This window comes from Macaca fascicularis, chromosome 14, assembly GCF_037993035.2.
Source record: "Macaca fascicularis isolate 582-1 chromosome 14, T2T-MFA8v1.1".
Classification (NCBI taxonomy): domain Eukaryota; kingdom Metazoa; phylum Chordata; class Mammalia; order Primates; family Cercopithecidae; genus Macaca; species Macaca fascicularis.
This window is the reverse complement of record NC_088388.1, coordinates 122,462,633-122,490,611: the sequence shown is the minus strand read 5'-3', so window position 1 is coordinate 122,490,611 and position 27,979 is coordinate 122,462,633. Positions and strand designations below refer to the sequence as shown.

The 27,979-nt window shown below is 41.2% G+C and overlaps 1 long non-coding RNA gene across 1 annotated transcript; it reads right to left on the bottom strand.

Moving 5' to 3' along the window:
- Nucleotides 1–1,538: 1,538 nt before the first annotated feature.
- Nucleotides 1,539–27,285, bottom strand: LOC135967287 (uncharacterized). The gene is made up of 2 exons (XR_010581271.1): nt 27,145–27,285; nt 1,539–2,458 (listed from the first exon to the last, which is right to left on the bottom strand). It is a non-coding gene; the product is annotated as an uncharacterized lncRNA (long non-coding RNA).
- Between the last annotated feature and the right edge of the window lie 694 nt (nt 27,286–27,979).

Below are 27,979 nucleotides of genomic sequence, written 5' to 3'. Positions count from 1 at the left end.
AAATTATGGAATCTGTTCTAGAAAAAGATGGGGAAAAAAGATCAGAGATTCATTGGGTAGAGATGTATGAAATGATTCGGCTTTGTATTTCTGGACGGGACTACATATTAACCATTCCCATTTACCTCTAAAAAGTCTCAAAAACCTTTACTTCCAAACCCCATTCCACAGACTTGTATCTGTACACATTGGGACTTCTTTGCTTAGTCCAGTGTGTTTTCATCTAAGATAATCTATTATTGATGGTAGCCTTTTATCCTGATCACTCTGTTGTTCAGTAAGACTTTGAAACGTAGCAGCTTTGTGACTAAACAGCAGACTTCATTCACCATCGCTGGTAGAAGTAAACGCTGAATAAGGTTTAAGAAGAAAGCAATGATCAAGGCACTTGTCTTACTCTGCCTTTAAAAAAAAAAAAAAAAAAAAAAAAAAAAACAGAAAAAAAACATATCATAGGGCCAGGCGTAGTGAGTGGCTCAAGCCTGTAATCCCAGCACTTTGGGATGCTGAGGAGGGCGGATCACAAGGTCAAGAGTTTGAGACAAGTCAGGCAAATATCATGAAACCCTGGCTCTACTAAAAACACAAAAATTAGCTGGGCATGGTGGCGTGCACCTGTAGTCTCAGCTACTCAGGAGGCTGAGGCAGAAGAATCGCTTGAACCCAGGAGGCAGAGGTTGCAGTGAGCCGAGATCACACCATTGCATTCCAGCCCAGGTGATAGAGGGAGACTCTGTCTCAAAAAAATATATATATATATATATATGTGAGTGTGTGTGTGTGTGTGTGTGTGTGTGTGTGTGTGTGTGTGTGTGTGTGTAAATTTGAGTGGCTTAAAAAAACGAAATATATTTTCTCACTGTTCTGGAAGCTAGAAGTCCAAGATCAGGGTGGCGGCATGGTGGGTTTCTGGTGAGGGCTTTCTCCCTGGGTTGCAGATGGTTACCTTCTTGCTGTGTGTTCACGTGACCTCTTCTTTCCTTGCAGGCAGGCAGACATACTGGAAGCTCTCTGGTATCTCTTCTTATGAGGGCACTACTTCTCCCACGAGGCTCTACCCTCATGACCTGATAACCTAATTATCACCCACATGCCCCATCTCCAAATACCCTCATATTGGGGGTTAGGGTTTCAACATATAATTGTGAGGGGACACAATTCCATCCACTACAGCACTGCGCTAGAGGTGCTCTCTGTTCCTGTATAAGCCACCCTGATCAGGGCAGCAGGGCCCATTAGATTCAGGACTGCCTATTTCTGGGACAGCTTCTCCTGTGTTTTCTGCAGACAGCTGTGGTTGGTGCAATGCAGCATAGTTTCTGTGTTGTGGTATGATCCACACTGACCTTGCTGTCAAAAGACATGGGTTTCAAATGCCTCACATCCACTGGGATGGCTATTACCCAAGAGCAAAAAATAACAAGTGCTGGCAAGGATGTGAAGAAACTGGAACGCTCGTGCCCTGCTGATGGGAATGTAAAATGATGTCACCACTATGGAAAGCAGCATAGCAGTTCCTCAAAAATTAAACATAGACCTATCGTACGTTCCACTTTTGTATATATATCCAAAGGAATTGAAAGAAACATCCCAAAGAAATATTTGTACACCCATGTTCATAACAACATTATTCACAATAATTAAAAATTGAAAACAACCCAAATGTCTGTTGAATGATAAATGGATCAACCAAATGTGGTATATACATGCAGTGGAATATTATTCATCCTTAAAAATAAGAATATCCCCTCACATGCTACAACAGGGATGAACCTTAGAGACATTATGTTAAGTGAAATAAGTCAGTCCCAAACAGATAAATACTAGATGATTCCACTTATGTAAAGTAGTCACATTCATAAAAGCAGAAAGTAGAATAATGGTTATTAGGGGGCTGGGAGAAGAGGGAAATGGGGAGTTGTTGTTTACTGTGTATATAGCTCCAGTTTTGCAAGATGAAAACGTTCTGTGGATTTATTGTGCGACGGTGTGAATATAGTTAATGCTGCTGAACTCCACGCTTAAAAATAGTTAAGGCCAGGTGTAGTGGCTCATGCCTGTCATCCCAGCACTTTAGGAGGCTGAGGCGGGTGGATCACTTAAGGTCAGGAGTTTGAGACCAGCCTGGCCAACATGGTGAAACCCCATCTCTACTAAAAATACAAAAAATAGCCAGGTGTGGTGGCAGGTGCCTATAATCCCAGCTATTTGGGAGGCTGAGGCAGAAGAATCGCTTGTACCCAGGAGGCTGAGGTTGCAGTGAGCTGAGATCACGAGATCGTGCCACTGTACTACATTCTGGGTGACAGAACGAGATTCCATGTCAAAAAAAAAAGTTCAGACGGGGGCATGGTGGTGTGTGCCTATAATCAAAGATACTTCGGAGGCTAAGGTAGGAAGATCACTTGAGCCCAGGAGTTCAAGGCTGCAGCAAGCTATGATTTCACTCAACTCCAGCCTAAAAAAAAAAAAAAAAGACGGATGTTATCTTTTTTTTTTGTAGCACACCCCAAAAAAGAAACAGACATAAGTTTCAAGCCCAACTTCAAGCAACTGCTATCAATGGGATAGTCATTTGTACTTTTTAAGCTTCAGTTCCTTCATCTGTAAAAGCAGGGATAATAATATCTGTCTCTCAGAGTTACAGAGAAATCTAAAAGAGATATGGAGGAGGGAGGGAGAGTAGGTGGGAGAGCTGTGGACAATTTCGTATGATATAGAAATAGTGTGCTAATACTATTGCTGTAAATCACTCTGCCACAATTCCAACCATATTAAATGCATTAGTTACCTAGAAGTATTTTAATTCTGGCCTCTACAAAAACCCTTATGCAATATGAGCACAGGAGCTGCCTCCCATATCAATTCCCAGTTTTGGAGGATGATGTAAGTTTTAAGTGAAATTTCAAGATTGACAACATATCATCTAAGTAATAGAAAACAAAGCAATTTCTTTAAGTCTAAAAGCAGTCAACTAGGGTTTGTAAATAATAACCTGGACTGATTAGTAATTTCTCTTTGTGAAAGAAGGGTCAAGAAAATTGGTTCCATGTGATGCATTCCCCAGTTGCTACTCAGGAAGTGGCAAACCAATAGAATCCATTTGCGGGTTATGAAATAGTTAATGCTTATTTGCACTGATGTTTCATCATGAGAAAAAAAAAATGTTCATTTGTAAGGGGACAGTAAACATCAGGAATTAGCACACATTCACACCAACCTGCCTGTCCACCTTCAAGAAGCTCTGCTCCCAGATTCTTGAGTTTTGAGTAAAGAATGAGGAAAGAACATAAGCTCCCTGCTACCTACCTACATTAGAAAGCCAAGATCCTTCTTCCTTGGTTCTCCTACTAAAAAATAGTCAAAAACCAGAACCCAGTTCTCCTTTGCACATCTTCAAAAGACACTAGAAAAATAGTTTCAGAAAAAGGATCTGGCCAGGCACGGTAACTCACACCTGTAATCCCAGCACTTTGGGAGGCCAAGGCAGGCAGATCACCAGAGGCTGGGAGTTCGAGACCAGCCTGGCCAACATGGTGAAACCCCATCTCTACCAAAAATACAAAAATTATCCAGATGTGGTGGCACACGCCTGTAATCCTAGCTACTCAGGAGGCTGAGGCATGAGAATTGCTTGAACCTGCAAGGTGGAGGTTGCAGTGAGCCAAGATCGCCCCACTGCACTCAAGCCTGGGCAACAGAGTGAGACTCTGTCTCAAAAAAACAAAACAAACAAACAAACAAACAAAAAAGCAAGAATGAAAAGAAAAAGGATCTATATTCCTTCATTTACAGATGGCTCCCAGAAGGAAATTGTCACACAACCAGCAGATAACCTATTCAGACTGTTCTGTTGCCCACTGTAGGGCTAGTATCTGAGTGGATTCCAGAAAGGCAGAGACAGAGGATAATATATTCACAATGCAGTTACTCTCACTGACTTTGGCAACCTAACAGAGCAATGAGCAATAATAAGGGTGATCCCAAAGACTGGGTAATATTTTTCAAAAGTTGAATTTGGCTTTTGCATGTTACCATTTCTTTTAGAAAGTTTATTTGGTAGATGTAACTTAAGAAGTAAAGGGGAGCTTTTCTCTTTTTTTAGGACATTTTTTTCTGTTTTTTCCTAAGGAAGTCTTGAGTCTTTATTCCAATTGATATCCCGGTAGCCTGGCAGTTATGTCAAGGATCCCGGGGTAGACAGGAAAATGAGATACTCTGACAAAACATTGATAGAAACACATACAGACCACACACCTGGCTCTCACAGGAATGTAAGCTCAGAAAGAGAAGAGATTTTTATTTGTCTTGTTTACTGCTTTATTCCCATCACCTGGAACAGTTCCAGGTGTAGAATGAGTGCTGAATATTTTTTTAATGATTGAATGGATACTTGCTGAAAATGCATTCATAAAACAAGCTTATATAATTGGTGATAGTGAAGCAACTAGTTTTTCATGCAAGGGAAGCACATGCATATCATAAACACTGCAAGACTATTAATTTTCTAGATATTACATCTAATACACCTACAGTTGTAAAGAAACTAATGACACTCATGCCTTATATCCAGATATCATGTCCAGACTACTGAGAATGTATTGAGAAATCAACCTATAAAACAACTGATGTGGTACTGACACTGAGCAGCCAAAGAATATAGAAAGCTTAAAAATTAATCATACCGTGATTGTGGATCTCCCATTATCAGGTCCCAGGTTAGAGTTGAATCACTGTTTAATTACTTTCTTTCCTAGACTGAGTTGATAAAGACTTTACCTGACTTGCTGACTTGGCTGTAAATGTGTGACTTTGTTGTGAGTCCACATAAAGTTACACACTTTAGATGTTTAAAAAAAAAAACTTCTAGCACATTACACTTTTCAGAGAATCTTTATATACATTACCTAATTTAAAACACCTATGCAAAGATTGAGGATCAAAGTTCTGAAGTCTAGAAAGCCTGGGAGATCATCCAGTTTAAATTTTTCCTTTCCCTCCACAACTTGCCTTTTAGTACAGACTAACATAACTAGAACAGAAGAGGTTCTTGTAAGGACCTTAATCTATTCATGAGGGGAGGGTCCTTTACGGCCTAACCACCTCTTAAAGGCCCCATCTCTTAACACTATCACATTGGCGACACCTGAATTTTGAACCAGACACATTCAAATCATAGCAGGGGGGTGACGGTGAGGCTGGGGTGGTAGTGTCTGCACTCTCACTGACTCCAAAGTCTGGTAACTCTTGAAAACCACCCTCCCCCAAACACACAACACACACACACACACACAAACTCACACCAATTTCTCATTGGCTTCCTATGCAACGTTCCATGTCTAGCTGGAGATTTCTTATCCCATAAGTAACTGAAATTAGGGTTCTAGGGATCTGCTCCCCATCGTGTTTTTGAATTTTCTAATAGTTCTGATACAAGTGTAACAAAAAAGTAAAAATCAGGACAGGTAGCAACAGCACCAAATACTTTATTTTCCAAAGCTAGACATGGAACATTGCATAGGAAGCCAATGAGAAAGTGGCGTGAGTTTGTGTGTGTGTGTGTGTGTGTGTGTGTGTGTGTGTGTTGTGTGTTTGGCGGGGGTCGTTTCAAGAATTACCAGACTTTGGAGTCAGTGAGAGTGCAGACATTACCACCCCAGCATCACCGTCACCCCCCTGCTATGGTTTGAATGTGTCTGGTTCAAAATTCAGGTGTCACCAATGTGATAGTATTAAGAGATGGGACCTTTAAGAGGTGGTTAGGTTGTAAAGGACCCTCCCCTCATGAATAGATTAAGGTCCTTATAAAAGAGGCTTTCCACAGCCTTCAGCTTGCTTGCCTTTCTGCCTTCACCACATGAGGACACAACATTCTTCCTCTGTAAAGAATGCAGCATCAAGGTACCATCTTGGAAACAGAGATCAGCCCTTTCCAGACTTCCCAGCCTTCGGAACTGTGAGAAATGAATGTCTGTTCTTTGTAAATTACCCAGTGTCCTGTATTCTGTTCTAGCAATGCAAATGGACTAAGACGCCCCCATCACCACCATCACACTGTTGATTCTCCTTCCTGGCTACACATCAACTATACTTATTATTTGCTGCCCATGTTCACCTCAGAGAGTCTGATTAATTTTATCTGGGATAGGTCCAAGCATCAGCATTTTTCAGAGCTAGAAAATGATTATTATATACAGCCAGAGTTGAGAACTACTGGGTCGTGCATTACAACAGGTTAGATTGAAGTTAGATAGAATTTTCCGTTGATGAAGTATGATCTTGAAACTAGGAAGTTTATAATTTCCTGGGCTTTAGAAAAGGAAAACAGGTTTTGAATCATATATGGTGAATTAAACATAAGTTTATCTACACTCCCTCCTGAGTTCTGAGTTCCCCCTAAAATGAGAGTGAACATTATAAGCCCATAAGGACAAATAAAACAGAAGAAAACATCAGACGAGAGAGATAGCAACACATTTTTGAAAACTGGAATGTAAGTAGAGGAATAAACAACTGACTTCAGAGAGTTGGAATAGCTACAGCCTAAGTGTTTGCAGAAGGAAATGCCAATGAAAGTCAAGCTGATCTGTGTTCAAGAATACTTGAAAAGCCTTAGAAATTGGAAGCACCAGATACAAAGATGGGAAGAGGGGTAGATGGAAAAGGGAGGATTAGGTTGAAAGTCTTTATAATGGGCAGTGAGTCCCTCAGGTTCTCTTCCAGTAGGAGAAGCCAGGTGACTCCCCTTCTCAGTGGTATTAGGAGCTAGGTAATTATCTGGAAAAACCAAGTGAAGAGTCTTCAGACAGGATCCAGTACAGTAGAGAACAGGGAAGAGGCACTGTGTCAAAAGAAGGGGGATTCCATGGAAGTCTAGATAATCAACTTTGTGTACCCAGCCTTCTTCAACTCTGTGGTCTCAAGAATACTGACTGCCAAACAAATCCCCCTCAGGCAAAAGGTGAGATGGCCTTTCTCTGGAGAAATGGAAAAATTCTAAAGAAAAACACACCCCAAAATGACATTTATAACACCCACAATAAAACAACTGGTTCTGTGCCCCCTTACTGTACCGGGAAGGCAATGATTTGACAAGCCACACCAATTATTCCTGAGACTCCAATCAGCTTTTTAGAGTCTCACTTGGAATGTAGTACTCAGGATAAGCTTCCATCCAATGGCAGAAAATCAAAACAGAAGAAATGACAGTCAAAGGAAAGGAGACACAAAGGATATTAAATTTAAAATTAATATACTCCATAAAGAAAAAATACTGCATCCATGAACTAAGAACAGAAGGCTATAAAAAAATAAACCTTCGGAAAACAAGAAAAAGTATTTGAGAAACAACAGTGCGGGTAGCTTTGGTAGCTGGTCTTCAAAGATGAGCCCTAGTGAACCACGCTTCCCAACACTCACACTCTCATACAGTCCCCTCCCACATGAAATCTGGTTCGGCCCTGTGACTCACTCTAAGTAATGGAATGAGACAGAAGAGATTCTATGCCAGGCTTTGTCCGAAGTCTGAGGAATACCGACCTGCTCTGCCTTTGTACTTTCAGAAACCCTGAGTTGCCACGTAAGAAGTTCAGGTGGCCTGCTGAGAAACTACATGGAGAGACTGACCCTATCGAAGAGGTCACAAGGAGAGAGACCGTCAGACTACATGGAGAAAAAAAAAGGTTCAGCCACCCCAGTTTCCTGGCTGAGCAGTTTTCCAGCCATCCGACTAAGACATCAGATGTGTAGGTGAAGTCATGTTGGAGATTCCAGCCCCATTTGCCCTCCAACTGAGAGGGAGACCACATGAGAGGCCCCAGGTGAGACAGCTGAGTCCCAACCAACCCACAGAATCATGAAAAATAACAACAAGGTTGCTGTTTAAAATCCCTAAATTACAGATAGTGTATTATACAGCAATTAATAACTAACATAATTGCCAAAACAGAAAAATGAATCTGAGTGACATCAAACTTAACAACAACACTGAAAGCCAGAAGACAGTGGAGCAATAGCTTGAAAAACTGGGGCAACAGGAGGCCAGCATTATTTCAACCCACAGTTGTAGAATCAGAAGAATTAACAATCAGACATAAGGTAGGAATAAAGCAGATTTCAGACATGCAAAGTCTCAAAAAATTTACATTCTATCCTTTCTTGGGAAGCTATTTTCAGATGTGATTTAATAAAATGAAGGATTAAACTAGAAATTCCCAACTGGGGGCAATTTTGCCCAGCAGGGACATTTGGTAACGTCTGCAGACTTTTGACTGTCACAAGGTGGGAGGTGGCTGCTAATGGCATCTAGTGGGATGCTGCTAAATACTACAGTGCATAGGACAACGTTCCATAACAAAGAATTATCTGACCCAAAATGCCAATAGTGCAGAAGCTGAGAATTGCTGGATTAAACCAAGAAAGAAGACATATTGATGAATAAGATTTTCAACATGGTAGATTTGCAAAGTGAAGCCTTGGGACAGTGGCTGTATTATAGGCTTAGAGAGCAGCCAGCACAAATTGAAACAGGATCACAAAAGATTCCAGCAACAGTGTACCCAGAAGGAAAAAAAAAGGATAAAACTGGAATAATACCTGATTATCTGACTATATGGAAACAGTATCGGGAGGGGAATTGGTAGTTCTTTTGAAAAGTGGGAAGATTTTGTGATAGAGTCATGAAGAAGTAAACAAATTTTAATTATTTGTTTAATTATTAATCTTAGAAGATATAAAAAGGGTACAAAAAAGGAAATATAATTATATTCTCTTGGCTCAGCAAGAGGATCTTATATATGAATAATATAATTATAATAATAGCAAACACATATATGGCTTTTTATAGCACTGCTCTAAGTGCTTTACCTATATTTACTTATTTCACCATCACAAGATATTGTGAGGTCATTACTATTATTAGCCCCAGAAAAGGCATAGAGACACTAACTAATTCGCCCAAGATTGTGCAACTAAACATGGCCAAAGCAGAATTGAACACAGAAAGTCTGGCTTCAGAATTTGAGCACTCATCTACTACGTTATGCTATTTACTGATATAAACAAACAAACAAAAACTGATATTCATTTGCTATGCGCTGGTTTGACCAGGCAGCCAATAACTCTTCTGCATGTTACTCAGGCAGTTAGGAAATGTCTGGAATACCGCCCCTGGAACCAAACTGGTAGGATGGGGAAGGCAAAATTAAAGCGTGAATGTGCTAAACCTCCATCTCCTATAATGGGAAATCGATAAATACGTCTAAAATGAAAACAAATAAAATAAAGACATAGCAGCACAGTCATATTGTTCTGAAATATGGAGGAAAATATCAAAAGAAACAGCTAACGGAGATTAAAGTGGTTGCCGGGAGGGGATGGGCCTTGGGAGTGGAGAGTGATAAAGCAGGGAGCGCTGTTATCGTGTAAACCCTGTGGTGCTATTTTATTTTAAAATTATGTACATGTATTACTTTGATAACAAATAAATTTTTTTTTTTTTTTTGAGACGGAGTCTGGCTCTGTCACCCAGGCTGGAGTGCAGTGGCGCGATCTCGGCTCACTGCAAGCTCCGCCTCCCGGGTTCACGCCATTCTCCTGCCTCAGCCTCCCGAGTAGCTGGGACTACAGGCGCCCGCCACCTCGTCCGGCTAGTTTTTTTTTTTTTTTTGTATTTTTTAGTAGAGACGGGGTTTCACCGTGTTAGCCAGGATGGTCTCGATCTCCTGACCTCGTGATCCGCCCGTCTCGGCCTCCCAAAGTGCTGGGATTACAGGCTTGAGCCACCGCGCCCGGCCACAAATAAAATTTAATTTAAAATTTTAATAAACTCTCATCGGTTTGGGATTGTTGAGGCTTGTCTTGCTTGGAAACACAACCCAGTGACTCCTACGGTGGCCTTTTATGCTAAGGACCATGGAAAAAGGAATATTTACTCTCAGGGAATGGCCCAAGTTGACTTTTCATATATAGGACAGAATGACCATTCAGAGTAGAGACACTTGTCTTGAGCCACCTAAGACTCTAAAGGGGCTGTTAGAGTCTAGAAGCATCTCTACTCTCCTGTGTGATGCCCAGCAGAACTCCTTTATAGAGAGAAACACGGGGGACCTCAGAGGGGAAGGAGTCCTCTCTGAAAGAAATGAGAAATTGAAAAACACCATCCCTAGATACAAAAGATGAAGGTAAATTGCACAAGGGAAGGAAGATTTTGTGAGAATGTCCACTTAAATTTCAAGTGAAAACTAAATACTAAATAATCAGGGAAGTATTTTGAGATTTATTGAAATATACCCAATTATCGACTTATTTTTAAGCCTTTTTCTCTTGCTTTTCAACAGCCCGGGACACCTCTTCTGCACCACCTAATTAATATCCTCTTAGCTTCACTGTCTTAGAGGGCTTGGAATGCACATTCCTGTCCTACTCATTGTAACAACCAGCTCTACTCAACTGGCCAAATTTGAGCAGGCACAGTTTGACAGTGCCTCCCTCGTACCTGAGTTGGCATCTATTGTTCAGGAGATAGTTTGCTGACCCTGAGGTGAGACCCACTGGACAGCTGGCACTTACACCTGAGCCGTTCAGAAGCGTCAGAGAAATTAACCCTGTGTGACTCACTCTGACCAATGGACACCAGTGGATAAATTCTTCTCTCTTCCTCCCTCAGAGAAACTTTCCTGAGAAACAGGCATTTTTAGCATGAGAGATCCTGTGAAATCCAGCAGCTAGTCCTGCTTCTTGCCAGCTTAGTAACACACCCTCATGCTGGTTCTCTCTCCTCCCACACCTTACTTCCTTTCCCCTTACTCCCACTCTCTGCGTTTGCACACCTAACCAACTAATAACCCATAAAGTTTTGCCTCAAGTCTTGCTTTCTGGGGAATCCAGATTTGGGATTTTATAAATGTTAAAGGCTTCACTCAGTATAAAATAAGTAATCCGAATAGTCCTATGACTATTAGAGAAATTGAATCCATAATTTGAAAGCTTCTAAAACAGAACTCTTTGGGCCAATTCTCTGGATAATTCTACCAAAACTTCTAAAAAGAATTGGCATCAGTTTTACACAATCTCTTCCAGAAACTGGAAGAGGAAAAAGCACTTCTCAACTCATTTTATGAAACCAGTATTACCGAAATATCCCAACCTGTATACAGTAAAGAAAAAAACTAAAAAGTAAAACTAGAGACTAATATTTTTTATGAACTTCGATGCAAAAATATGAAAACAAGATAATGCTACCCTATCAAATCCAGCAAATATAAAAAGAATTATAGATCATAACCAAATGGGGCAAGGACTAGAATAAACCAGTAAGGCTGTTTTGATACTTGAAAATTAATTCATTGATAGAGAAAAGGCAGTTGACAAAATTCAACATCCATTCATGATAAAACTCTCAGCAAATTAGGAATGGGAGGGAACTTCCTCCACCTAATAGAGAGCATCTGTAAAAATCTGTAACTAACATCATACTTAACAATCAAAGACTGAATCTCTCCTTCTAAGATTAGGAACCAAGCAAGGATGTCCACTCGCACTACTCTTACTCAGTGGAGTAGTGGAAGTCCTAATCAGAGCAAGAAGAAAAGGAAGTCAAAGGCATATCTATTGGAAAAGAAGAAACAGCTTTAAATTTGCAGATGATTAGGTTATTTACATAGGAAATCTCAAGAAATCAACAAAAAATTTAGAGAACTAATGGGTAGGTTCAGCAAGCTCACAGGACGCAAGATCAACCCATAAAAATCAAAATATATTTTATATACATGTGAAAAACAAAAATTACAAACCTAATATCATTTACAATTAGTCCCCCAAAATGAAATACTTAAGTATTAATCTAACAAAACATATATAGGTCTGTATGCTCGAAAATACAAAATGCTGGTGAAAGAAGTGAAAGAAAATCTACATAAACGGAGAGGCATACAGTATTTGAAAACTGGCGGATGCGGTGGCTCATGCCTGTAATCCCAACACTTTGAGAGGCCGAAGTGGGAGGATCACTTGAGGCCAGGAGTTCAAGACCAGCCTGGTCAACCTAGTGAGACACTGTCTCTATTTTTTGAAAAAAATAAAATAAAATATAAAAAACCAGAAAATTGAAAGGTAAGGACGTCAACAAGCTCATTATACAGAAAGGCAAAAAAACCAAAGTAGCTTAAACAATTTTAAAAAAGAGAAATGAAACAGAAGGAATCACTCTACCTGAGGCTAAGACTTATAATGTAGCTACAGTAATCAAAATAGTATGGTATTGGCGGAGGAATAGACACATAGATTAATGCAACAGAATAGAGAGCCCAGAAAAAGACCAACACAAATATGCCCAAATGACTTTTGACAGATTGCAAAACCAGTTCAATGGAGGAAGGATCGTCTTTTCAACAAATGGTGATGGAGCAATCGAACATTGATAAACAAAAATAATAAACCTTGACATAAGCCTCACATAATATATAAGAATTAATTCAAACTGTATCATAAGTCTAAATGTAAAAATGTGAAACTATAAAATTTTTAGAAGCTAAGGTTTACTAAATATGACAACAAAAGCACAATACGTAAAATAAAATTGACAATTAAACTGCATCAGAATAAAAAATTGTTCGCCTGTGAAAGACCTTCTTAGAATATTGAAAAGACAAGCTACAGACTGTGAGGAAATACGTGTAAGCCATGTATCTTACAACACCTTGTATCCAAACTACATAAAGAACTCTCGAGTTGGGTACAATGGCTCCTGCTTACAATCTCAGCACTTTGGGAGGCCAAGGCAGGAGGATTTCTTGAGCCCAGGAATTCAAGACGAGCCTGGGCAACATGGAGAATCCCCATCTCTACAAACTTAAAAAAAAATTTTTTTAACTGAGTGTGGTGGTGTGCCTGTAGTCCCAGCTACTTGGGAGGCTGAGGTGGGAAGATCACTGAGGCCTGGGCAGTTACAGCAGTGAGCTATGATTGCACCACTGCACTTCAGACTAGGCAACAGAGTGAGACCCTGTCTCAAAAACAAAGCAAAACAAAACAACTAAAGAAAACAAAACAATTATGAAATGTGCAGAAGAAATGAACAGGCATTTCCCTGAAAGAAAGATGTAGATGGCAAATAAGCACATAAAAAGATGTTCAGCATAATTAGCTATTAGCAAATTAAAACCGCATGGGATAGCACTACATAACTTTTAGAACAGCTAAAATGAAAAATAGTGACAACACCAAAAGCTGGCAAGGATGTAGAGTACTTAGACCACTCATAGGTTGCTGGTGAAAAGATAAAATGTTACAGCCATTCTGGAAAGTGGTTTGGTCATTTCCTATGAAACTAAACATGCAGTTACCAGCATTTTACTCTTGGACATTTATCCCAGATAAATGAAAATGTGTTCACACAGAAACCCACATATGATTGCTTGTAGCAACTTTGTTTATAAAAAAGAATGATAGTAACAACAGGAGTCTTCTAGTGAATGGTTGATGAAACTCTGATGTACCCGTAAAATAGAACACAGCTCATCAACAAAAATGTAATGACCTATTGATACATGTCACACCTGGAGGGACCTCAAGGGCATTATGCTTAAAAAAAAAAAAGTCAATCTCAAAAGGTTATATACTGCATGATACCATTAATAGAGCATCCTAGAGATGACAAAAATATAGAGACAGAAAATAGATTAACAGTTGCTAGGGATTGGGGAGGGGGTGGAGTGGGATGAGGGGAGGCATTCTTACAAAGATGTAGCATGGGCATTCTTTTGGGGTGATGTAACAATTCTGGATCTTAATCATCAGGGTGGTTAAATGAACCTATATATGGGAAAATTGCATAGAATAATACACACGCAAGCATATAAATGAATGCAGTTTTTAAAAATGGTGAAAGCTGAATACGACCCGTAGTCTAGTTAACACCAAGGTATCCATGTCAACTTTCTGGTTTTAATGTCATACTACAGCTAGATAAGATGTCACCGATGAAAGGTGGGTGAAGAGTGCATACAACTATTTGCATTATTTTTGCAACTTCCTGTGAGCCTATAATTGTTTCAAAATAAAAGATTTTTTTTTAATGGAGCACAATATAAAAATAAAAATAAATTTTAAAAATGACCTACCTCCCTCGAATTTTAAAGACCTCTTAGTGTGCTTTAATGAGCTTTTCCTTGTGGTGAAGATGGATGTGGGTGTGGAACAAAAGCCCAAACTCGAGACAACAGCTAAAGATCACAGAGCTGAGTAGGCCAAAGCCTTGGAACTTACAGGAGAAAAATAATACGCCTTGAGCAAAGAAGTGGGCTACAGAGTTTAAGTAGAAGGAGGCTGTGTGTTCACTGACATTCAAGCATGAAGGAAATAGAAGCAGACAGGCTGAAGCAAATCTGGGTTTAGGGGGAGTTGGAGTGGGAGGAAGAGAAGATCTCTGTGAGGAGGGTGCAGGGATAGAAGAAGACAACCCTTCTGGGATGAAAACACGGCGAGTCTACACCGCTGGTGTGGCAGGGATAGATGTGCAGCCTCATGGACACTGATCGTAAGAGAGCTGCAGCCCCTGGCTGCCTCCAGGAGCAGGAGCTTGACTTTTTCCTTCAGTTCCTCCCTCAGCTAAGCCCAAGGCATATTAATAATCGTCATCATTACAACCTACATTTGCATAGAAGCTTTTCTTTTTTTTTTTTTCCCCAAAAATGATCCATATCTATGACCTCATTTGAGCCTCACCGTCCACTTGCAAGGTAGTCAGGGAGGGTGTGGTTTTAAGGAAAGAAAATTAAGAAATACAGATATTTCACTGAGTCATGGATGGGGGCTACACTTCAGGTCTCAAGGCTTTGACAGTCAACTCTGAAATATGAACTGTGTTCCCTGTTTTCCTTCTGGACCAAGTCAGCTCAGAGACCACAGCCTCTTTTGTAATATGATGTACCCAGAATGAGAAATTCAGAGAAGAAAAGATACCAGCAAAATCCAGCCTCATAGAAAGAACCATAATGATAAAGGCAAGGCATCGGTTCATTTGTCTGAGGGTTTCATTTTACCAAAGAGAAAAGTATGCAAATTTCACCCTGACTGGTGTTATGTTTTCAGGTAATTCCTGAGTCTCAGTCATGCATGGGTCCTGGATTAATCAAAATATATTTTTATCTCCCAACCTTCTGGCTAAAGCTTAGAGTACTGTTCTTTGCCTGCTGGGTGAGGTTGCCATGGAAACCCATTCAGGGAAAGCAGTGTCTCTCTTTATAATGCGGCGACTGCAAGCAGGGACTGAAACAGACCAGCCACTCCCAGACAAGCATGAGGAGGGTCTGGAACTCTGAAAGTGCTGCCTCCCTTCTACTCCAGATTTTCTGTGTCCTGATGTGTGAAGTGTTTCCCAAACAGATCAGTGTCCCAGCACACTCAAGAAAATATCCTTCGCTCCCTCAAGTCTCATCTTCATTGGCCCCTCCCTGAGAGATGGCTAGGAAGCCCAGGTTGCTCTCAGGAGCACTGGTGGAAGCACTAGAGTGCTTGGTTCACAAGACCAATGCGTGTATTTCTCCCCAGTTTTATGTTCAGGGGCATCACATTAGAGCTTGAAATTAGCCCTGATGAGAATGTATGCCACAGAAATTGATAAAGCCTACAGATCACAGTCTGCTCTTTTCTTTTAAAGAGACAATTTCTCTTTCTCCAAAAACTCTAAAAATATTTAGAATCCAATTCTGAATGCTTTGTCTTCCAAATATTCCTAAATTGCAGGTATCTTTGAGTTCAAAAGAGACAAAGCAACTCAGATTTATGTATATCTCAGACTAGGTATAGATCGCAGGTGTCTCCTCTAACTTATTACCACCCTTGTAACTGTTATGTATCTCTATTGTCACACTGCGGTTTTTAAAGAAGGTATGTCACCTTCATTAGACTGTATCTCCTTGAGACCAGAGATTCTTGCTTATACGTTATAGTATCCCTAGTGCCAAGCATAGTGCCTGGTATACAGTAATGCTCAAGAGATATTTGGTGAATGAATGAATGTTAGAACTGGAAGGGCTAAGAAATAATCTAACAAAGTAATAATATTGGTAAGAAAATGACTCCCAGGAAAGTAGCAGTCACCTGCTCAAGGACACAAATCATGTTAATAGTAGGAACAAGAGAAGAATTTGGCTGTTATCTTTTTAAAATGAGCCACGTTGTCACCTAGTTCCAAATTCCTAGTTTCTGTAACAAGTACCACATTCGACTTGTAGCCTCAGCCTTTCCACTTACTTCTGAACGTTCTTCTTATAATCTTATTATATAAGGATCCCACCTCACAGAAATTTATCTGTGCTTGTCTTGGTGTTTCCACCATGCCTAATACCCTGTGTTCCCACTCCAGTGAGGTATAAGGATAAGAAGAAGAGTGCCAGCACACAGACATCAAACCGTAATGCCCTACTCTTTTTCCTTTTCCCTCCCTCCTTCCCTCTTTCCCTCCCTCCCTTCCTTCCTTCCCTCCTCCTTTCCTTCCTTCCTTCCTTCCTCCCTCCCTCCCTTTCTTCCTACCTTTCTTCCTTCTTTTCTTCCTCCTTTCCTTCCTTCCTTCCTTCCTCCCTCCCTCCCTCCCTTTCTTCCTACCTTTCTTCCTTCCTTTCTTCCTCCTTTCCTTCCTCCCTCCCTCCCTTCCTTCCCTCCCTCCCCTCCCTCCTTCCCTCCCTCCCTTCCCTCCTCCCCTCCCTTCCTTCCTTCCCTCTTCCCTTCTTTCCTTCCTTCCTTCCTTCCTCCCTCCCTCCCTTCCTTCTTTCCTTTCTTCCTCCTTTTCTTCCTCCCTCCCTCCCCTCCCTCTTTCTCTCCCTCCCCTCCCCCTTTCCCTCCCTCCCCTCCCTCCTTCCCTGCCTCCCTTCCTTCCTTTCTCCCTTTCTTCTTTCCTTCCTTCTTCCCTGCTTCCCTCCCTCCCTTCCTTCCTTCCCTCCCCTCCCTCCTTCCCTCCCTTCCTTCCTTCCTCTCTTCCTTCCTTCTTCCTTCTTCCCTCCCTCCCTCCTTCCTTCCTGTCTTCCTGCCTTCCTGCCTTTGAACCTTCCTTCCTTCTTTTCTCTTTCTCTTCTTCCCCACTCTTCTTTTCCCCCATCCCTTGTTCTCTACAGACTCCTTCCCTTGAAAGGTAGAAACCTTTCACAAATGGTGTCTAGAGTTTCTCTACAAATCCTTTGTGTAAAGATTTAAATTTACCAAGGCTCTGGATATATAGGAGGGATATCGCAAACAAGGAAGAGTGAAAAAGAAAATCACATCAATAGATGTTTTTAAATATCAGCTTTGCAGATCTCTCTGTTTCTAATACAATGTCTCACTCAGTGTTTCTTTTCTCCCCTGCTTCCTTTCCTGTGACTGTGGCTCAGAGCTCTCCTTTCTTTCCTCCTCTTCTTTGTTCTTCATAAAATAAAGTGTGTTAACAATTTATGAAATAATGTGTCGAGTGCTGAATAGAGCATTGGTTTGTCAAAACGATAATATACTGCTGGTGGTTTTGAGTAACAAGTACAGAGGGGGAAGAAAGCATCTGTCACATCAATAGCTACATACCAGGTCCTGGGTGATATATTGATGTGCTCCAGTAAAGAAACCACATCTGAAAGAGCAGCTGCAATTGATGTCACTACCTGAGTAAGTTCACAATGATACATTACCATTTTTCAAGATCCATCTGTGTTCTGCATAGATCCAACCATCAAAACAAACTGTTAGAGCCATTCCCAGTCATTCAAGCTAAAACACTGAATGCAGAATCTGTGGCCAGTGAACCCATATTAATAAATTTACCTTGATCTGACAATTCTCATACATATTTCTCAGATTTTTTTTTCTATAAAAATTATCAAAATATTTTGAGCTTGTAGTAAAAGAGAATAGAACAGTATTTGCCAGGGGCTGGGGGGTGGGAGAAATGAGGACCTGTTGATCAAAGAAGGGTATAAACTTTCAATTATAAGATGAATAAGTTGGCCGGGCACAGTGGCTCACGCCTGTAATCCCAGCACTTTGAGAGGCTGAGGTGGGTGGATTACCTGAGGTCAAGAGTTCGAGACCAGCCTGGCCAACATGAAGAAACCCCATCTCTACTAAAATACAAAATTAGCCGGGCGTGGTGGTGCATGTCTGTAATCCCAGCTACTTGGAAGGCTGTGGCAGGAGAATCACTTGAACCCAGGAGGCAGAGGTTGCTGTGAACCGAGATCATGCCACTGTACCCCAGCCTGGGCAACAAGAGCGAAACTCCATCTCAAAAAAAAGTTGAATAAATAAGATGAACAAGTTCTGGTACTCTAATGTACAATATGGGCAGTGATAGATATGTTAAAATTTAATTGTGATCATCATTATACAATGTATACATATGTCAAATCATCACATTGCACACCTTAAATACGTTCACACTTTATTTGTCCATTAAATATTTTTAAACTAAAAATTACCATTTAAAAAATCAATTACAAAACTGTTTAAAAAATTTTTTTCAAAATCTTGTGATCCTTTTGGTGTGTATAGTAACTTTTCATGGGTCACAGTTGTACCTGACTCCTGAGGCCTTCCAGAACTTGAGTCCACTTAGAGATCTAGAAGCAATGAGATCTTCTAGATCTTCTTCACCTCCCAGGTGGTTGAGGTGAGAACCAGTGCTCCCATACAAGACAGTTGCCGCTGGAGGGGTCATTAAAGGTTCTTCAGGCAAGGAAAATTAAAATTATCAGATAGAGGAGAAAATAATATTTCTTTTTCTTTTTTTTTCTTTTTTTGAGACATACCAAGGCTCTGTCACCCAGGCTGGAGTGCAGTGGTGCAAGCTCAACTCACTGCAACCTCTGCCTCCCAGGTTCAAATGATTCTCGTGACTGAGCTTCCCGAATAGCTGGGACTACAGGCATGTGCCATCATGCCCAGCTAATTTTTATATGTTTAGTAGAAACAATGTTTCGCCATGTTGGCCAGGCTGGTCTTGAACTCCTGGCCTCAAGTTATTCACCCACCTTGACCTCCCAAAGTGCTGGGATTACAGGCATGAGCCACCATGCTGGACCTGGAAAAGAATATTTCTACAAGCAAAGGATGCTTAGCAGAATTTGGGGGCTTAAGATTCTCAGCTTCATCAAAATCTTTCCACATGCCCCTAACCTAATTTTCAGCATCCCCAATTGATGGTGTTCCACACCAATGCCCAAATTTTATCACGAGAGACTCCGTGAGGCTGTGAATTCAATTTATGTTATAATTCAGCCACTCAAAGGACTAAACTTTGAGATTGATTTTCAGAAACCTTAACCTGAGGCTATAGTAGATAAAGGTTATTTTACAGAAGTCACAGAGACTCTCTGGTCCTTTACTTCGACCTTGAGCTGGGAATTTAAGCCCTGACCTCACTATTTTCCTTCTCTAAATCCTCCAGAGAAATTGGAAGAAGCCAATCACCACCACAGGCCTTTATTTACATTTAAATGTTCTATGGCAACATGTTTTTGACCATCCAGAGCCTTACCTTCTATAAACCCTTCACTGCAGGTAACCACAGATGGTAACTAAGTAAGTGTTATGCTATGATATGTCCTTGACTTCTGGTATCTTATCTACCCATGACAACAGTCATTGATGGCTTTCAATTCAGCCAGACCAGAGAAGAGATTCAGATTCTCATCCTTCAGGTTCTGCTTCTCTAGAATCACATTCAACACCAATAAACTGTCAGTCAGAATTCAGTAAGAGAAGGAAAACAACCATGAGTGTAATGGATATAAAAGACCAGTAGAGAAATTAGACCAGTGACTCAAGAGGCTGAGGTAAAAGCGTCACTTGAGGCCAGCAGTTCAAGACCAGACCAACCTGGACAACATTTTTTAGAGACCTTGTCTCTAAAAAAGAAATTAAAAATTATCCAGGTGTGGTGGCATGCACCTGTTGTCCCAGCTACTTGGGAGGCTGAGGCAGGAGGATCTCTTGAGCCCAGGAGTTCAAGGCTACCCTGGGCAACATAGCAAGATCTCATCTCTACAAAAAAAAATTAATTTAAAAAATTACCCAAGACCTGTAGTCCCAGCAGGAGGATTGCTTGAGCCCTGGAGTTGAAGGCTGCAGTGAGCTACAATTGTTCCACTGCAGTTTACCCTAAGAGACAGAGACTAAAAACATTTTTTTAAATTAGACCTTTGTAAGACATTAAGCTTTATTATAGGAATGAGATACCAAAGTAGAAGGCACTAAAGAAGTGAAAGTCTGGAAGGAGGAGTTGCACAATAAGAAAAAAAGAGACATTAAACAAGTCTGACCAAAGTGCTGGCAAAGGTAAACAAGTAGGGGCATGGAGGAAATTCTGAGAAACAATCATGTCCAGCAGCTAAAGTGGGGACACAATAGGGAAACTTTTGGAGAGGTCTGTGGGAATTTTGGCCTTATGTTAACTACTGCCTCTGTGGGTGCACAGCCCAGAGCGACTGTTGGTCATCAGAGCCCGCAGTCTGGAGGACAAGCTGAATGTAGAGGAAGGCCAGAACCACCTAAGACCCACAAGGTACCCATCTCTCTGTCTGTCTGACAACATGTCTGACTGTGATGAACTTCTGAGAGGAATGGCTGTTGCGTCGCTCTGATATCCCAATCTCATGCACATTGTTCTTTTGGTGAACTCTAAACTGGAACCACACTAGGTAAGGAATTCTGGGAAATATAGTGCCCCACTTGACCAAGTTGACATAGTATCATCTAAAGCAACCCTCAAGGACTGTGCAGTTGGAAGCAAGCGACATTAAGTACAAACCCAGAGAAGAATGTGGAAATACACAGAGAGCCATAGGACCTTCTGAGAGATGAAAAACAAACACAATAACAATTGCCTTGTGGTCAGCTATTGTCTGTGGGTCTGGTACTGGGAGGTGTTAAAAGCTGGGAACTCAGAAGAAAAGAATCATCACTTTGCTCCCTTTTTACTTTGACAGACTACTAAGTTAGGTGTTTCTCTACTCCGTATTTTAAATGTTTATTAATCATAAAACAAGGAAAATGGAAAGTGACAACTCAGCTAATTCCCAAAGAATTTATTCTCAGGGGATATATTCACTAAATATTATCAGTCTAACTTTGGTGTCTATAAAATTTCATGGTTCTTTTTACTGTAAAAAGCATTTAGTATTAAGACATTTTCTTCACATAATTCATTAAAGTGTTGTTCTGAAGCTTCCTTTCTGGGTATTTTGGTACATCTTTATAGAATTATAGAATCAGGTGGATGAACTAAAGTATTTGTTATTGTCCCTTCCACCCCTCATTCTATAATTTTACTCAAAGCATGAAACTTCTTCATTGTTATTTTCCATTTATTTATTTATTTATTTATTTATTTATTTAGAGACAGAGTCTCACTCTGTTGCCCAGGCTGGAGTGTAGTGGCGTGATTACAGCTCACTGCAACCTCTGCCTCTACCAGATTCAAGCAATTCATGTGGCTCACTCAGCCTCCTGAGTAACTGGGATTACAGGCATGCACCACCACACCCAGCTAATTTTTGTATTTTTAGTAGAGACAGGGTTTCACAATGTTGGCCAGGCTGGTCTTGAACTCCTGGCCTCAAGTGACCCACCCACCTTGGCCTCTCAAAGTGCTGAGATTGCAGGCATGAGCTACGGCATCCGGCCTCATTGCTATTTTCTAATAATATATGCATGCTGGGTGATTTTAGATGATATTTAGAGAGGCAGGATAGTTGTAACAATCGCCTTTATATGGAATTTAGAAATTTACAAAGCACTTTCAAATATGTTTTCACATTTGAGTGTCAAGTAATCCAATGAAGTAAGCAAGGCAAATGTCCCAATTACCATGTTCATAGATGTGGAAACATAGTCTCTGTGCCTTTAACCCACTTGCTGTTCCCAAAGCCCTTTCAATTCATCATGCGTGATGTAACAGAAATTACGTAACTGATTACGGTTGCTGGGTCAAATGCTTTCTTTTTTCTCAGGAGTGATAATGGTTTGCTCTACTTCATCAACATCTCATCACCTGGTGATTTGTATAATCAACACACACATTTTGAGATAGTACTGAAAAGAAAATATACTTTGGTAACAGGAAGACCCGGGTTTAAAGAGTGGCACTAATCATGACTAGCTTTGTGGCTACGGGTGAATTACTTCATCTCTCATATCTTCAATGCCTCCATTTTACAAATTGGAATACTTTTTGCAGGTTGCAAACTTGTAAAGATTACATTATACAATGCCTGTTATTAGAATGCTTAGCACACCAGGCACATAAGAGGTGCTCAGCCAATGCCGCATTTCATCTATAAATCCTACTTACTTCTAAAGGCTGAAGGCAGTTCCATATAATATCCTCCCTAACTTCTCTCCTTTTTTCCAGTTTCACTCTACCCAATACCACTCAGAGCCTACTTAGTTGTTCTCAAATTGTTTTATATTCTGGCATTTTATGTTCATTCAACAAATATGTAGTGAATGCAAACTATGTTTTCAGACCCTGTACTAAACTCTGCGTATAAAATAGTAAAGAAAACAGATGTGTTTCTGCCCTCAAGGAGCTTTCTTTACTATTTTAAAGCAAGAAGCAGATCACATATCAGTAACATACAGATACTTGTACAGTAATAAGTGGTGGTAAATGCTGTGAATGCGAAGACTAGGTTGCAATGTGGACAACTATGTTTGACTGAGATTGTGAAAGACATTCTCCTTGGAGTAACATTTAAGCACAGATGTGAAGGATGAGAAAGAGCCAATCATGTAAGGAAGAAAAAATAACATTTCATAGGGAGAGAACAGGTGTGAACAACTAGAAAAGCCAGCGTGGCTGGAACACAATGAGCAAAATGTCACGGCGTGAGTTGAGGTTGGGAGGTAGGCATGAACCAGACCACACAGAGCCTTTGATGTAGGTTGGACCCTCCCAGAAGCAAGTCCTGAGACAAGTTTGAGCAGCCACAGTTTATTTAGAAGGTATGGCAGTAGGACAGAGGAAAAAGAAAATGAAGCCAGTAAAAGGTGTGTCGTTGAACAGGCCACACCTGCGCCTCAATCCCCCTGAGAAACTCCAAAAGGTAGTATATGTAGAACATGCACCCAGGAGGCCAGGAAACTGGGTTCTTTTGTTTTTCAATGTATAATTTCATTCCTTTTAAAATTGTAATTGTACGTATTTATGGAGTACAATTTGATGTGTCAATGCATGTCTGTGTTGTAAAATGATCAAATCAGGGTATCTAGCATATCCATCACCTTACGCATGTATTATTTCTTTGTGATAAGGGCATTCAGAAGCCCCCCTTCTAGCTATTTCGTAATATATAATACCCTGCTGTTAACCAACTTCGCCCCACTGTGGTTCCTCAGAAAATTAAATATACAACTACCATGTGATCCAGCAATCCCACTGATGGATACATATTCAAAGGAAAGGAAAACAGTATATTGAAGACATATCTATACATCCCTGTTTATTTCAGTGCTATTCACAAAAGCCAAGATATGGAATCAACCTAAGTATCCAACAGCAAATGAATAAAGAAAATGTGGTATATAGACACAATGAAATACTATTCACCCATTAAAAAAATGCTGTCATTTGTGACACTATGGATGGACATGAGCTCATTATTAACCAAATCCCTTCACTGTCGGGCATTAACTCTCTGTTACTTACAGCTGGCCCTGTGCAGGATTAGCATATTCATGGCCAGAAAAACAAGCCCAAGAGCAGAAAGTTACAGGTGTACACAGAAAACTGCCTTCAAACGTAGAGATCAATGCTAAGGGGGCCAGGCACGGTGGCTCATGCCTGTAATCCCAGCACTTTGGGAGGCCAAGGCAGGCGGATCACCTGAAGTCAGGAGTTTGAGACCAGCCTGACGAACATACAGTGAAACCCCGTCTCTACCAAAAGTACAAAAATTAGCTGGGCATGGTGGCACATGCCTGTAGTCCCAGCTAGTTGGGAAGTTGAGGCAGGAGAATCGTTTGAACCCATAAGGCAGTGAGCTGAGATCGCACCACTGCACTCCAGCCCGGGCCACAGAGCAAGATCCCACCTCTCAAAAAAAAAAAAAGCTAAGGGGATGGGATGGGGAATGAAAGAAACCTATTGAACACGGTATGCTAATTATAATAGAGAGTCATTGAAGGATTTTAACAGAAGTATGATGCGATGTAGTTCAGGTTGTTAGTTTTGTTTGCCCAGGAACTTTATAAGATCCTTGAGAACAAAGCACATACTTTACATTTCTTTAGCACTAACCACAGCAATGACACAGTGCAGTTTACAGATGAGGTACTGAATAATTGTGTTGACTGTCCAGGAGAAAAAGCATATGATGAATCCAAGTTAACCAAAAACAGACCAAATTAAAACTTTTACCTATAAAAATATTCAGGGTCGCTTCCTCTTTTTTAATTAGAAATTGAGATGGTATCTCATTATGTTGCCTAAGCTGGTCTCAAACTCCTTGGCTCAAATGATCCTCCCATCTGTGCCTCCCGAAGTGCTGGGACTACAGGGACAAGCCACCACTCTCGGCCTATCATCGCTTTCTACTAACTCTCTTAAAGTAGCCAGATGGTGCATGGACCACCTTGGTATCCAGGGAGTTAGCTATTATCTGGACTTTCTAAAACTATTGGTTTTAGAAAGAATTCAACCATTGGATGAGAGAATAAAGCCCGTTTCACTTATTTTGCTTTTTATTTGTCTTTTTTTTTTTTTTTTCTCTGAGATGACTCTTGCTCTCTCACCCAGGCTGGAGTGCAGTGGTGTGATCTTGGCTCACTGCAACCACACCTCTTGGGTTCAAGTGATTGTCATGCCTCAGCCTCCTGAGTAGCTGGGAGTACAGGCACCTGCCACCACACCCAGTTAATTTTTGTATTTTTAGTAGAGATAGGGTTTCACCATGTTGGTCAGACTGTCTGGAACTCCTGACCTCAAGTGATCCACCTGCCTCCACCTCCCAAAGTGCTGGGATTACAGGCATGAGCCACTGTGCCTGGCCAAAATTTTATTTTTTATTTTACTTTTTTAGAGATGGGGGTTCTCACTATGTTGCCCAGGTCGGTTTTGAACTCCTGGGCTCAAGTGATCCTCCCATCTCAGCCTCCCAAAGTGCTGGAATTACAGGCGTGAGCCACCATGCCTGGCCCAAGCCTCTCTTACTCTCAGAAGAACAGAGTAATATTGCGGACGAAAGCATTGACTTTGGAGTCCCACCCAGAGCAGACAGGGCTTTGATCCTTAGCAATTATGGGGCCTTGAGCAAGTGACTCAAGTTCATTAATCCTCAGTTTCCTCATCGGTAACATGGACATAGTAACAATGGCATTTACTTCAAAAAGCTTAGTGTAAAGGTTAAATAAAGTAATACTCTCTGCCCAGTATAGAATTAGCATTCATCGTATATTATCATTAATAATATTTTTACTTCACTTAGAGTTATTGTTTATTTTATTTTATTTCATTTTTTTCTTTTTTTGACATTGCCTTTTTCCACATGCTCTAACACTTTAGGTTATTCTGATAGGTTTTCTGGAATACAGCTGTAGATTTACTATGAAGTGTAGGCCAGGACAGCTGTGGTGGCTCACACTTGTAATCCCAGCACTTTGTGAGGCCAAGGCAGGAGGATCACTTGAGCCCGGGAGTTTGAGACTAGCCTGGGCAACATAGTGAGAACCTGTCTCTATTAACAAGAAAAAAAGTTTTGGCTAGACCCAAACTTTGGAGGACCCTCTTGTCTGCCTCCACTTGTTTCTTTAAGCCTATTCTGCGGGTGGAAACATCTTTATTTCCAATAGACAGTTCTTTCCAGAAGTAGACTTTCCCCCAGGAAAACCTGTTTGTGGAATGAACAGAAGTGTGTGAGATGCCCCCGTGTGGCCTTCCCACCGTCTGCCTTGCTCTTGTCCCTGATGCTGTCTCTGATCCACGTGTTCCCCGGAGACTCCAGACCCAGGCTTGCAGTATCTTCACTGAGCAGGCTGAGCAGGCTGCAGCAAAAGGCCTGACCAGCCGGCACTGGACTGAACCGAGCCGCACTTGAGTATTCGTCTTTTCTCATTTGCATTTTTTCCTGATTTTATTGAGATATGTTCTCTTTGCAGAATTTCTTTGTAGAAATTTGGAAAATGTATTAAAGTTTTTAAAAGCAGGAAAATAAAGCTCTTTAAAAACCACTTTAGGCCGGGTGCGGTGGCTGACGCCTGTAATCCCAGCACTTTGGGAGGCCAAGTGGGGCGGATCACGAGGTCAGGAGATCCAGACCATCCTGGCTAACACGGTGAAACCCCATCTCTACTAAAAATACAAAAAATTAGCCGGGCACGGTGGTGGGCGCCTGTAGTCCCAGCTACTCGGGAGGCTGAGGCAAGAGAATGGCGTGAACCCGGGAGGCGAAGCTTGCAGTGAGCCCAGATCGGGCCACTGCACTCCAGCCTGGGCGACAGTGAGAGACTCTGTCTCAAAATAAAATAATAAAATAAAATAAAATAACCATTCTAGGATATGGTTCTATATTTGTCCAACACGTGTTTAGCTGAATTTTTTTAAAAAAATAACCTTACAATCAAGTGCTTTCATATTGTATCTGAACGAAAACTCTTTACAATGTATTCTCCTGTTTTTCTTGCTCTGGCCTCTATGCAAATAGAAACTGGGGGGTACTATTCTCTGCCTTCGGAGTGTAGATGTTTGTCCACCTTTGTACCTCCATTTCCAGGACACTCAAAAGAGCCGTCTCCCTCAACAGAGGGAGCCAATAGGCTGGCAAGAACAGCAATTCCCAGATCAAAGTCAAAATGACACCACAGCTGGGGTCAGAAGGGCGGGTACAAACCCAGAGCTGGGTAAAGACCAACAGCCGGTTGGTGCCCATGTAAGGTGAGGAGTTGTCAATTCATTCACCTCCTAATGAACTGGCATGCTGGAGGATTTGATGCTGTTGCCTTCTCATGGCAATTATGAATTCAGCTTGCAAAGGCAGCTTCAATTCCCTGACTCACGGGTAGTCTTCCAGCCACAGCCTTGTCTAGTTTGCAACAGACATTCATGCAAATTGAGAGCAGTGAGTGACTTTTTGAGCGAATCTAAATAAAGCTCTCAAACCCAGCAGCTGCAGGAAATGCTCATCTTACCTCACTTGATTAGAACGCTTTTCGGGTTGCTAGGTCAGGAACTTCTAGGAAAGCTGCGGATGGGCTGCTGCTGTTCTACTGAGGGGTTCAAATCAGCTGAGTCCAGGAGTCAGAAAGTGGAAACTGGGGCTTCTCAGCTCCGCATCCTGAAACGAAATGAACATATTACATTTATGTATTAAACAATAAAATTACATATTCTACATTGCTGAGAAATGATGGAGCAGAAGCCGGTGGATGATGTACTTGGGATGCCGAGGAAAGACTCGTCGGCATTCGCAGGAGGGTGCTGGCAGGTGCCTCCCGATGCCAGTTTCAACTCAGGATTTACAGTGGGAACTGGGATATGCTCTTGGGGCTGCATTCAAACAGGAGAAAGCTCGCTGGAAATTGCCCTGGCCAGGGGACAGATTGACAGAGGAGATGAAGTTAGGACAGATTTCTAGCTGTCATTCTGGCTTATTCCTGCTGACAACAACAACTCCAGGAAGACGTATCTATCTTCGATTTCTAGTGTCTTTCAGACACTCAAAAAGCTCTTCCTTAGTATGAACCCAAGTTTCTCTTATTGTCATTTGACCTCAACTGGTGTTTATTTCCTCTGGACTATAAAATGTCTTGGCACAAGAAAGTTGGTGTAAGATAGTATGGTAAGCATGCTGCCACTGGAATCAGACAAACTTGAGCTTCAGTCTCAGATTCTCCACTTGTTAGCCATGTGACTTCGCCTACTTTACCTGGCCACCCTGCACTTCAGTTTCTTCCTAAGTGAAATAGGCATAACAATAACACATACCTCTTAGAGTTGTTGTGAGGATTAAATGAGATCATAGAT